Source organism: Pituophis catenifer, unplaced genomic scaffold (genome assembly GCF_029215685.1).
Source record: "Pituophis catenifer annectens isolate HBS135680 unplaced genomic scaffold, rPitCat1.0.hap2 SCAF_12, whole genome shotgun sequence".
Taxonomy (NCBI): domain Eukaryota; kingdom Metazoa; phylum Chordata; class Lepidosauria; order Squamata; family Colubridae; genus Pituophis; species Pituophis catenifer.
In genome coordinates this window covers 5,389,486-5,399,734 of record NW_027256892.1, presented here as the reverse complement: position 1 = coordinate 5,399,734, position 10,249 = coordinate 5,389,486, and positions in this window count along the sequence as shown.

Here is a 10,249-nt window from a genome sequence, read left to right as displayed (position 1 = left end):
CCAAAGATATCACATTCCAAGAGGTTCAAAAACTTTCCACATGGTGCTTAAAAAACAATCTGCACCTGAACATCAGCAAGACCAAGGAGATGATGTTGGACTTTGGAGGAAGAGAGAGGAACCTGCCCCACTTTACATTGAGGGAGATTGTGTGGAGGGAGTTTCCTCATTTAAATTCCTGGGAGTTCATCTCAGTGAAGACCTCACCTGGAAAAACAACACGATCCAGGTGGTCAGGAAGACCCAACAGAGACTCCATTTCCTTAGGGTCTTGTGTAAAAACAGGGTGGAACAACAACTGATGACCTCCTTTTACCAGTCCACAATAGAAAGTGTCCTCACTTATTGCATCACGGTATTGCATACCGGTCTGACAGCCACAGATAGAAAAACATTACAGAGGGTGGTGAGCACAGCACAAAACATTGTGGACTGTCCCCTGATATCACTAGATGAGATCGCTAGGGCTCACTGCCTTAGAAGAGTGAGGAAAATTCTCAGAGATAACTCTCACCCTGATCATCACTTCTTTACCCTCCTACCATCGGGAAGGAGATACAGAAGCATAGCCAGCTGCACAAACAGGCTGAAGAACAGTTTTTATCCGTGGGCTGTCAGACTCCTGAATGAGAAATAACATCATAACTACGTAGTATGATGGACTGCAGGGCTGGCGCAATGTGTAACATGTTCACACTGGTGCAATAGGACTGGATGTTTTGTTAATACAATTTATTGGGTTAGGGATTTTCTGTCTTCACTGTGAATTGTATTGTGTTGGGGGGGGGGTGCACTGAGGGAGCTCAACCAATCTCATTGCACATACGTTGTGCACTGACAATAAAGATTTGATTTGATTTTGCAGCACAAACATTCATTAAATGTGGATTAAAATACAATCATTCAACAAATAAATAAGCAGACGTGGTTTCATATTTAGGAAATCAGAATAATATGACAGATAAATAGCAATGACAATATATTTCAAAATCTACATAAAAACAGTCATGTTTCATACCATTTATATATATATATATATATATATATATATATATATATATATATATATATGTATGTATGTATGTATGTATGTATGTATGTATGTATGTATGTATGTATATATATATATATATACAAGTTTCATCCTTGGATAAGGATATAAAAGCAACCGATCCTTCAATTACTTTATCTTGAAAAGTTGTGACATTCCAAAGAGAGCTCTGAATGAAAATTAGTAATAAATGTACTTGACTAATATCTATTATCTTATGCAATAGTGTATACTTTGGGGAAAGTTGTTAAAAAAAAGAAGCTGTATAACATTCAGAAAAGTTCTGTTAGAGAAAAATACCCCAAACTTAAGGAAATTTGTAAGCCGTGATGTCTATGGCAGTACAGTCATTCCCATGGGGGAGTTCATGGGCCAAATGTTAAATGTTGTTTTCAGATATCATCCACTTTTGGGGGAGGGGGGGGAATGGAAATGATTATGTCACACAATGGTAAAAAATAACAAGACTGTCATTTCCAGGCTATTCCTTAAAACACAGGCCAGTGCCTTGAACAGATATAGTCTCTCCCTCTCTTTCTCCCTCCCTCCCTCCCTCCCTCCCCCTGTCATAGAGAGGGAGGGAGGAAAAGAGAGAGAAAAGCTTGCATACACATAGACATACAAAAACAATCACAGTCTCTACATCAGCAAGACCAGATAATAATTTTATTTAGTCCATTAGGACTATAAGTCAATTAAGCAAAATTGCATAGTATTAACTATTGGTTTTATGTCTATGGAGATTCTCAGTCATCCAGCTCATGGTTGTCCCAAAGGTCTTGGTAGTACAGTGGTAGTACAGGTAGTACAGTGGCCTTGGTAGTACAGTGGTCTAAGGCACCCTGTTATTAAGCTGGTTATTAAGACCAACTGCCTGCAATTACTGCAGGTTCGAATCTCGCCAAGGCTCAAGGTTGACTCAGCCTTCCATCCTTTCTAAGGTAGGTAAATTGAGGACCCAGTTGTGGGGGCAATAAGCTGACTTTGTATAAATATACAAAAGGATGAAGGCTATTGCTGAGCACATTGTAAGCCGCTCTGAGTCTCCGGAGAAGGGTGGCATATAAAGCAAATTCAAAAAAAAAAAAAAAAGGTGCTTTTTCAAGAGGCAACTGGACTTTCTGGATTTTCTTTGAAGATGTTTCTCTTCTCATCAAGAAGCTTCTTCAGCTCTTGGATATTGCTTTTATGGTACATATGCAGAACCTCTTTGGATTGTATAAAGTCTTTTACCTTTGGAGACAAAGTCCATCATAAGCTTCCTAAATGGAAAGGACATGGTTTGTATTCATGAATGTTAATATAAAGAGGTGGCTTATGTGAAAACTTTTCTTTAGGGTTAGGGTTAGGGTAAGGGTTAGGGGTGGTGGGAATAATTTATACATTGAGAATCGGTGAGGAAAGGAAGTCATATTTTTAGCTTCTTTAAAATAAACATCATTTCACATATTTACTCTGATTTATAAGTGGAGATAAATTTCAAGCTATTGTCCCTAGTTTAGAGGAAGTCATGTAGGACTTATTTCAAGCACTAGAACATTTTGGTACAACACTGCAAAAAATCTGCGGAGGCCTAGTTAGCTGACAAAGCTCAGAGAAGTGAGGAAATTACTTTATGTCTGAAATGCTGGGTGCTGTATTGTATTTTCACTTTCCTGGAAGGAGATAGATATATATGGGCCAATGGAAAAGAATCTTGCATGTATATTCTGACAACTGCTAATCTGACTGCCTGTCCAAATTGAACTAAGCATTTTTTGCCATATAGATGTTCTAAAATTATTTATTATCTGAAGATAACTAGCTAGCTAGAGATAGATACAGGTAACCTTTGATTTATGACCACAAGTGAACCCAAATGTTGCTAAGTCAGACATTTGTTAAGTGAGTTTGTCCCATTTTACAACCTTGCTTGCCACAGTTGTTAAGTGAATGATCGCAAGTGTTCAGTTAGTAACTCGTTTGTTAAGTGAGAATGACTTCCCCATTGACTTTGCTTGTCAGAGGACAACAAAAGGTGATCAAATGACCCCGTGACTTTGAAACCATCATAAATATGAACCAGTTGCCAAGCATCCAAAATTTGTTCATGTTATCATGGGGGCGCTGCAACAGTCGTAAGTGTGAAAAATGGTCATGTTCCTTTTTTCAGTGCCATTCAGTGTAACTTTGAGTAGTCACTAAATGAACTATTGTAAGTTGAGGACTACTGGTACGTAGGTAGGTAGGTAGGTAGGTGGGTAGGTGGATGGATGGATGGATGGATGAGAGAGAGGGGGGAGAGGGAGGGAGAGAGATATAATGGAGAGAAAGAGAGAACAAGAGAGAACTTTTCAAGTTTCAGGTTAAACCGGGGAAGTAGATATTAGCTCAGCTTTTACCCAGTCATTGCTTACCATTATTTTTTTTTTCTGTGCTTTGCGTAACACAGCTTAGCTCAAAATGAACAGTGTGATAGATATGGGTGGATGGATGTAATTTAAAGCACACATCTTTCTCAGATTAGTTGGTTAATGAATAATCTGTTCTACAACTGTAATAAAGTCATTGTTGGTTAATGCACAATACCATTCCACTTGTTTAATGTTCCTTCTATTCCATAATGGAGGAACCATTTTTTAAAAATACCAAAACAGTAATTGGACTCTTGAGCATAGGGATGATTCTCCCTAGAGGCATTTATATAACTTTAGGAGGGAGGGAGAGAGAGAGAGAGACAAAGAAGGAGAAAACCATTTCCTTAGTACTGAACATAAAGTAATTGCTAAAGTTGTATGCACAGCAACAGATTATTGCTCTAGAAGCCTAATGTTGCTGCCCCAGAGGTCATGCATGACTCATTAAATAAGGACATCAAATATATAATTAATTAAATGTATTGTATGAGGCTTCAGCCTTAATTTTGTAGCCATTCCAAATTAGGCATCTCATTTTATTTTTAACTGAAAGATCTTGATCAAGAAAATAAATGCATTCTCTCTCTCTCACACACACACACACTGTATGTGTGTGTGTGTTAATGAGGTTAATGATGTCTAAAGTAGTTCAGAAATAAAAACTCAAAAGAGAGAACATTTCCATTTTAGAAGTAGGTTTTTTTTCAGAAATACTAAGTATAATCCATCTTCTTTTGAAGTCAGTGGTAAAATTTGCAGAGGCATGACTGAACGTGGATTAAGTCCCATGTTTTCTGTCTTCTGCTTCCAGTCAAGACCAAAAATATATATTGCCAGGCTGTCTTTACATTTAAAAAAAAAGTTTAAATGTTTCAGTAGAGAGCAAAGTTATCTTTTTCTATAGATAAGTTGGCTGTATAATTGCATATAATCGAGGAAGAGGAGGAAAAAAATATGCAGCTCCTTAGATAATACAGAACATTGCTTTCTTAGCTATCAGCAGGACAAAATGGTTATTGTGCTGCTCTATCAAAAGCATACACATCAATTTCACAAAGCCACTTCCTACATTTCTTTCAGGGACTTCAGAAAAAAACCTAAGTTAATCACACTTGGGCTGTAAAAAATCAGAGGACCACAAGATGGCAAAAAGAGATACAGAAAACTAAATTTGCTGCCTTTGCAGGGTTGTTCAAACTTCCTGCAACCCAAATATGATGTGCCTTGATACAGTGAACCTCTCTTCATTGGAGAATAAGCATACATAATAGTTGATCCTTAAATATGAACCAGAACAACAAAGGAACATCTTACCTTTAGCTATTGCTAAACTTACTAATTCATATGAAGACCACAGCTATCACTTAACCTGGCTTACTACATTGGGCTGTTGTAAGGATGAAATGGGTGGTGAAAAACTATATATACCTTGTTAAATTCTTTATGGGAACAGAAAGTTAAAACTGAATTCTGTAATATCAAAGGGATGAATAGAATGTGCAAAACCTACAGAGAATTATCAAACAAAACAAATAGGTCAGGTGGGAATTAACCATGAAAGGGTATTGAACACAAAAAATCATCTAGCATGAATTGCAATCAATCCTTTAATCAATGCATTGCATATAACTAATCTAATGCAAGAGATCTAGGAATAGTTTAATTAAAATGAGTTTTAGAAATCGCAGAAGGTTTAACAACTATTTTTAACAGCAATAGAATATACAACTTGAAGTGTAGCACAAAAACAACAGTCTGTTCCTCTGCAGGTTTATTGTGTGTGTATAGATATACCCACAAGGAGAGAGAGAGAGAGAGAGAGAGAGAGAGAGAGAGAGAGAGAGAGAGAGAGAGAGAGAGAGAGAGAGAGAGAGAGAGAACAGACAGACAGACAGACAGACAGACTTTAAAATAAATATATGTTCAGCAGTCGCTACAAGAAGTCTTGTTTTCCTGATTGCTCAAAATGTGGAAATTTGAAAATTACAGCTCAAGGGATTAGTGAAACATCTCTTTTAGCATGCTGAGAAACCTATTCATACATTTTCCAAACAAATGTCTTTTCACAGTCACTTAATTCCGTTTGTCCCCAAATAATACTGATTGATTTTTTCCCCATCAAAGCACAGAATTATCCCACAATCATCTTAACCTGCCAGCCAGGATTATATTTGACTTGTTTATGTTTCAAGAGAGTGAAGGAAAGGAGATGGTAAAAAGGCGGCATACTTTGACGCAATCAAAACAGATGGTTTCTTCGTCATCAGATAATTTATTTTATTTTATTTTTAATATTGGTACTGGGTGCACCATGAGTCTCTTGATAATAGAGCAGAAAGAGTGATGTGCTGAGAGATGGGAGAATCCTTTGAGACAAAATAATTCTCAGAGAAATAATGATGGATGATGATGATGATTAGGAATCATAATAACAGAATATCAGAGTTGGAAGGGACCTTGGAGGTCTTCTAGTCCAGAGTTCCCAAACTTTCTGGCTTTGTGGACCAGCCAGAGAGGGAGAAGGGATGGTTCCATGCATGTGTGCAGCTCCATTTGCACAAACAGTGGGCACCTGAAGGCAAGCTGTTCCACTGATTAATTGTTCTCATTGTCAGGAAATTTCTCCTTATTTCTAAGTTGGTTCTCTCCTTGATTAATTTCCATCCATTGCTTTTTGCTCTGCCTTCAGATTGCTTTGGAGAAGACTGAGCCCATCTTCTTTGTGGAAGCCCCTTAGATATTGGAACACTGGGAGAAAGACAGTCAACTAGTTAAATCCTATATCATGTTAGGCTTTGTAAGTGACAATCAGCACTTTGAATTGAAACCCAGAAACTGTCTGGTAACAGGTGCAGCTCACAAAACAGATGTTATATGGGCACACCAAGGTAAGTCCACAATAGCCTGCATCATCACTGCATTCTGCAAGCTTCTGAGTGGTCTCCAAGAGTAGCCCCATGGAGAGAAGCAATAGAAGAGAAGAGATTTTGAAATGGGTCACTTAATGAGAGGCTCTGCTTCTGTTTTCAGGATTAGTTTCATGGGACAATGCATATTACTGTATCTGTGGAAAAGGTTTATATATGTTTATATAATGTTATGTGCAGTTTCAGGACCAAGTTTCCCCCCTCCAGGACCAAGATTTACAAAGTATACAATCAGGTCATTACTTGTTTAACTTGTTTAACTTGGAACCTATGCTTCTAACTGCTACCTGTAATCTTCCCTGGAGCCAATTAAATCAATTAACAGAACCTACCAGTGGTGGGGGGAAAAGGTATTAAATGTTTCCCAATCATCTCCCCAAAGGGATTGACTAATATTTCACAAATTCTTCTTCCCCCCACCCCAAACACACCCCGTATTCCTTTCCAGATCTGTTAAACAACAAATTCCAGAAATCAGAAGCCCTGGGAATTTAGACTGTATCTTCAATCTTCAATAATCTTCAATAAGAGCCCTGGTAGCACAGCAGACTGAAGCACTGTTATTAACATCAGCTGCCTGCAATTACTGCAAGTTCAAATCTCACCAGGCTCAAGGTTGACTCAGCCTTCCATCCTTTCAAAGGTAGGTGAAATGAGGACCCAGATTGTGGGGGCAATAAGCTGACTTTGTATAAAATATACAAAAGTATGAAGGCTATTGCTTAACGCATTGTAAGCCTCCCTGAGTCTCTGGAGAAGGGCGGCATATAAATCAAATAAAAAAATAAATAAAAAAATAAAAAAATCTGGGAGTTGTGCTTCTAATATATCTAGAATACATCAAGTTGGGGAAGTCCATTTTACTTCTTACCTAGGGTAAACTGGAAGGGGGGGGGAATGCTATCATGCAGATTGAAAACAAGCTCATGAAACTGACTTTTAAGGTGCTATCTTGTTCTTCACTCTCTGGGTGAATGCTATTAAGGAAATTGTTTCAAAGGTGATTTTTCAAAAGGCAACTGGACTTTGTTTTTCCTTGAAGATGTTTTGCTTCTTCTCTGAGAACTGAAGAAGCTTCCTGGATGAGAAGCGAAACATCTTCAAGGAAAAACAAAGTCCAGTTGCCTTTTGAAAAAGCACCTTTGGGACAACCATAACCTGGATGACGAAGAGTTTCCATAGACATTTAAATATCAAGGAGATTACTTTCCATAGAATGGAATATGTATTATTCTTTATCCCAGCTGTCTGGGAGATGAAAGATATCTCCATTAAACACATGGGGGAAATAGTATTCTGCTAAACTGTGCTTCTGGGTTCTCTTCACATCTTCTACTGGACAGAATGATTGTTTGTTTGTATGCCAGAAAAATGGCACACAGCAGGACACTAAACAGACCCTATTTCCTAAATGTGTAGTTTGCCAAAACTGGCACTTTAGTTGTTCAGCATCAGTCTCAGTTCTGGAGGATGAAAATTGCATGGACAATTACCCACCAGTTTTTGAATAGCAAAGAATATCCTCTAGCAACTACAGAAATTACTGGACCGACAATCCCGGAGCTTGGTATTTGTTTTGTGTTCCTACACATTCTGCCTCAGCAGTTGTAGCTTTCATTATGAATGCCTTCATCTTCCACTCCCTTTTAAAAAATGTATTCTTGATGTGATCCCACAGCTATGAAGAGCTTCTCCTATTGTCCTTATTCGCTGAAAAGACAAGTATTGCATTAATTTAATTGCTCCATTGATTGGTTTGTAATGCTTTTTTCCAGCTCAGATATAACCATCGTCTTATGTATTCAACAAGTACCAAACTGAACTATTTTCATATATAATAACTGTTCTTCTAACAAGCTTGGCAGTGTGGAACATTGAAATTTCACACTACCAACTTTCAGTAGGAGGTTACTAAGACTTGCAGGATATTGCATGAGGACACAATGATTGCTTGAAAAATTGTTCAAAACTGTTGATTTAAATGAACTTGCACAAGATGTCCCTGAGACAAGAGATTTAGGAGGAAACTGTGCAGAGGCACCTAGATCCAAGAAAGGTTTCCAATTCCTGATTTATTCTATATTGTACTCACTGATCTACCTTCCCCCAAAATAAAAATGGATAGATTTTCTAAGTGTTTATGTCTCTCCAGGGCTTTCTCAGTCTACACTATACAATCCTTTGTAATTGAAGTTGCTAACAACTGCATAATTGCTATGTAAACTTATGTTCTTCTCCTAAGATATGGTTGATCACCATTATATCTATATTGAACCACAGTTTCAGGATGTAAATAGTAAAATGCCTATACTACCCAGGGTCACTTTCTATGAGATGGGTGCCCATATGAATTTTATTGATAAATTATATTTTATAATATATAATTGTGTTGTGTGATGTGCTTGTGCAAGTGCATGGATGCATTTGAGTTCATTCTTGACTTCTGGTGATTGCCTGGACAAGTCCATGCAGTGTTCTTATTAATATTTGCAGAAATGGTTTACCTTTGCCTTCCTCCTAAGGATCATAGACAGAGAGCAACCCAAAGTCAACCGGTCAGCTGGGTTTTTGACTAAAACAGAACTAGAACCTACAATCTCATATTTTCTAGCCTGGTGCCAAGCTAGAACCACTATATCAAGCTACACTCTAGTCTACTATTACCCAGCATAGAAATTCCAGAGAATCCAGAATAAAAATCTTCTATTTTCCTCTATTTTTCATACCTGAATTAAGCTTCATGCTGTTGTTGCTGAACCATGGAGCAGAAAAGCTGTTAGCTACTACAATACACTCGGATAGAAATGTCATAGGCTTTATTATTTCTCATTACCTGCAGGATTTGCATTTTCTCTTCCATCTCTGCCCTCTTCCTAGGAAGCACCAAAAAAGACAGAAAAAAAAAGAAAAGAAAAAAAGAGTTCTCTATCCTTCTTTTTAACCTTAAGGAAAGAATTCGGGCACACGGCAGGGACAATCAGCCAATGTGGTTATCATCTCACACTCTGGCCAATTCTCCCTATTTTATTTTCCCCACATATATATTTAATTCTTTCCACATTCTATCTTCCCCAGAATAATTCTAGCCTAGGGTTTTGTATTAGTTATTACTTGTGACCCACATTCTGAACCTAGATCAAAATTGTTTTGTTGGTGGGACTTAATAGGATCAACCCAATGGGGGGGGCTCACCATATGCTCCTGATGAATGCATATGATACAGATGCTGTTATTTGTAGCCTACAGTTTCCACTGTTTAAAAAGGTTTTATTCTGTAATTTGTTAAAAGGGAAACGTAACACAAGGGCTTAGTGGAACAGGATAATCCCCTATCCCCTATATCATAACAACTGGCCATGATTATGATGTCACAGAAAGAGTTATGGCTGCAGGTGGAAATAATCACTACCAATGAAAGGACATTGGAGACTTCATTTTTACATCTGCAATGATGATAGTGTGAAAAGGGAAAAGAAGCAATAGGAATAATGGCTCTCTTAGGTCTTTTAACACATTATGTGATATGTGGCACTTGTAGTTAAAAGACCATTTTTCCATCTTATCTTTTCTGTACTTTTCTGGGGTTGTCAGAGAGTCTATATTATGTAACTAGGTATAGTCTCATCAGTGTGGATGTCATCAGCATTGCAAAGAGTGAAGAACTAACAACTTTACTTTCTCAGGCTTCTTCTAGCTACTTGCTTCATCAAACTTTCCATATATAAAAGAGTAACGTTACAGCTGTGGAGGTGGTCAGTAGTATTAAGTATCTGGGGGTGCAGATAACTAACAATCTGACTTGGCCTCTTCATACTTTATTTTTAGTGCAAACCAGCGTTTGCATTTCCTGAGTCGGATGAGGAGAACACATCTTT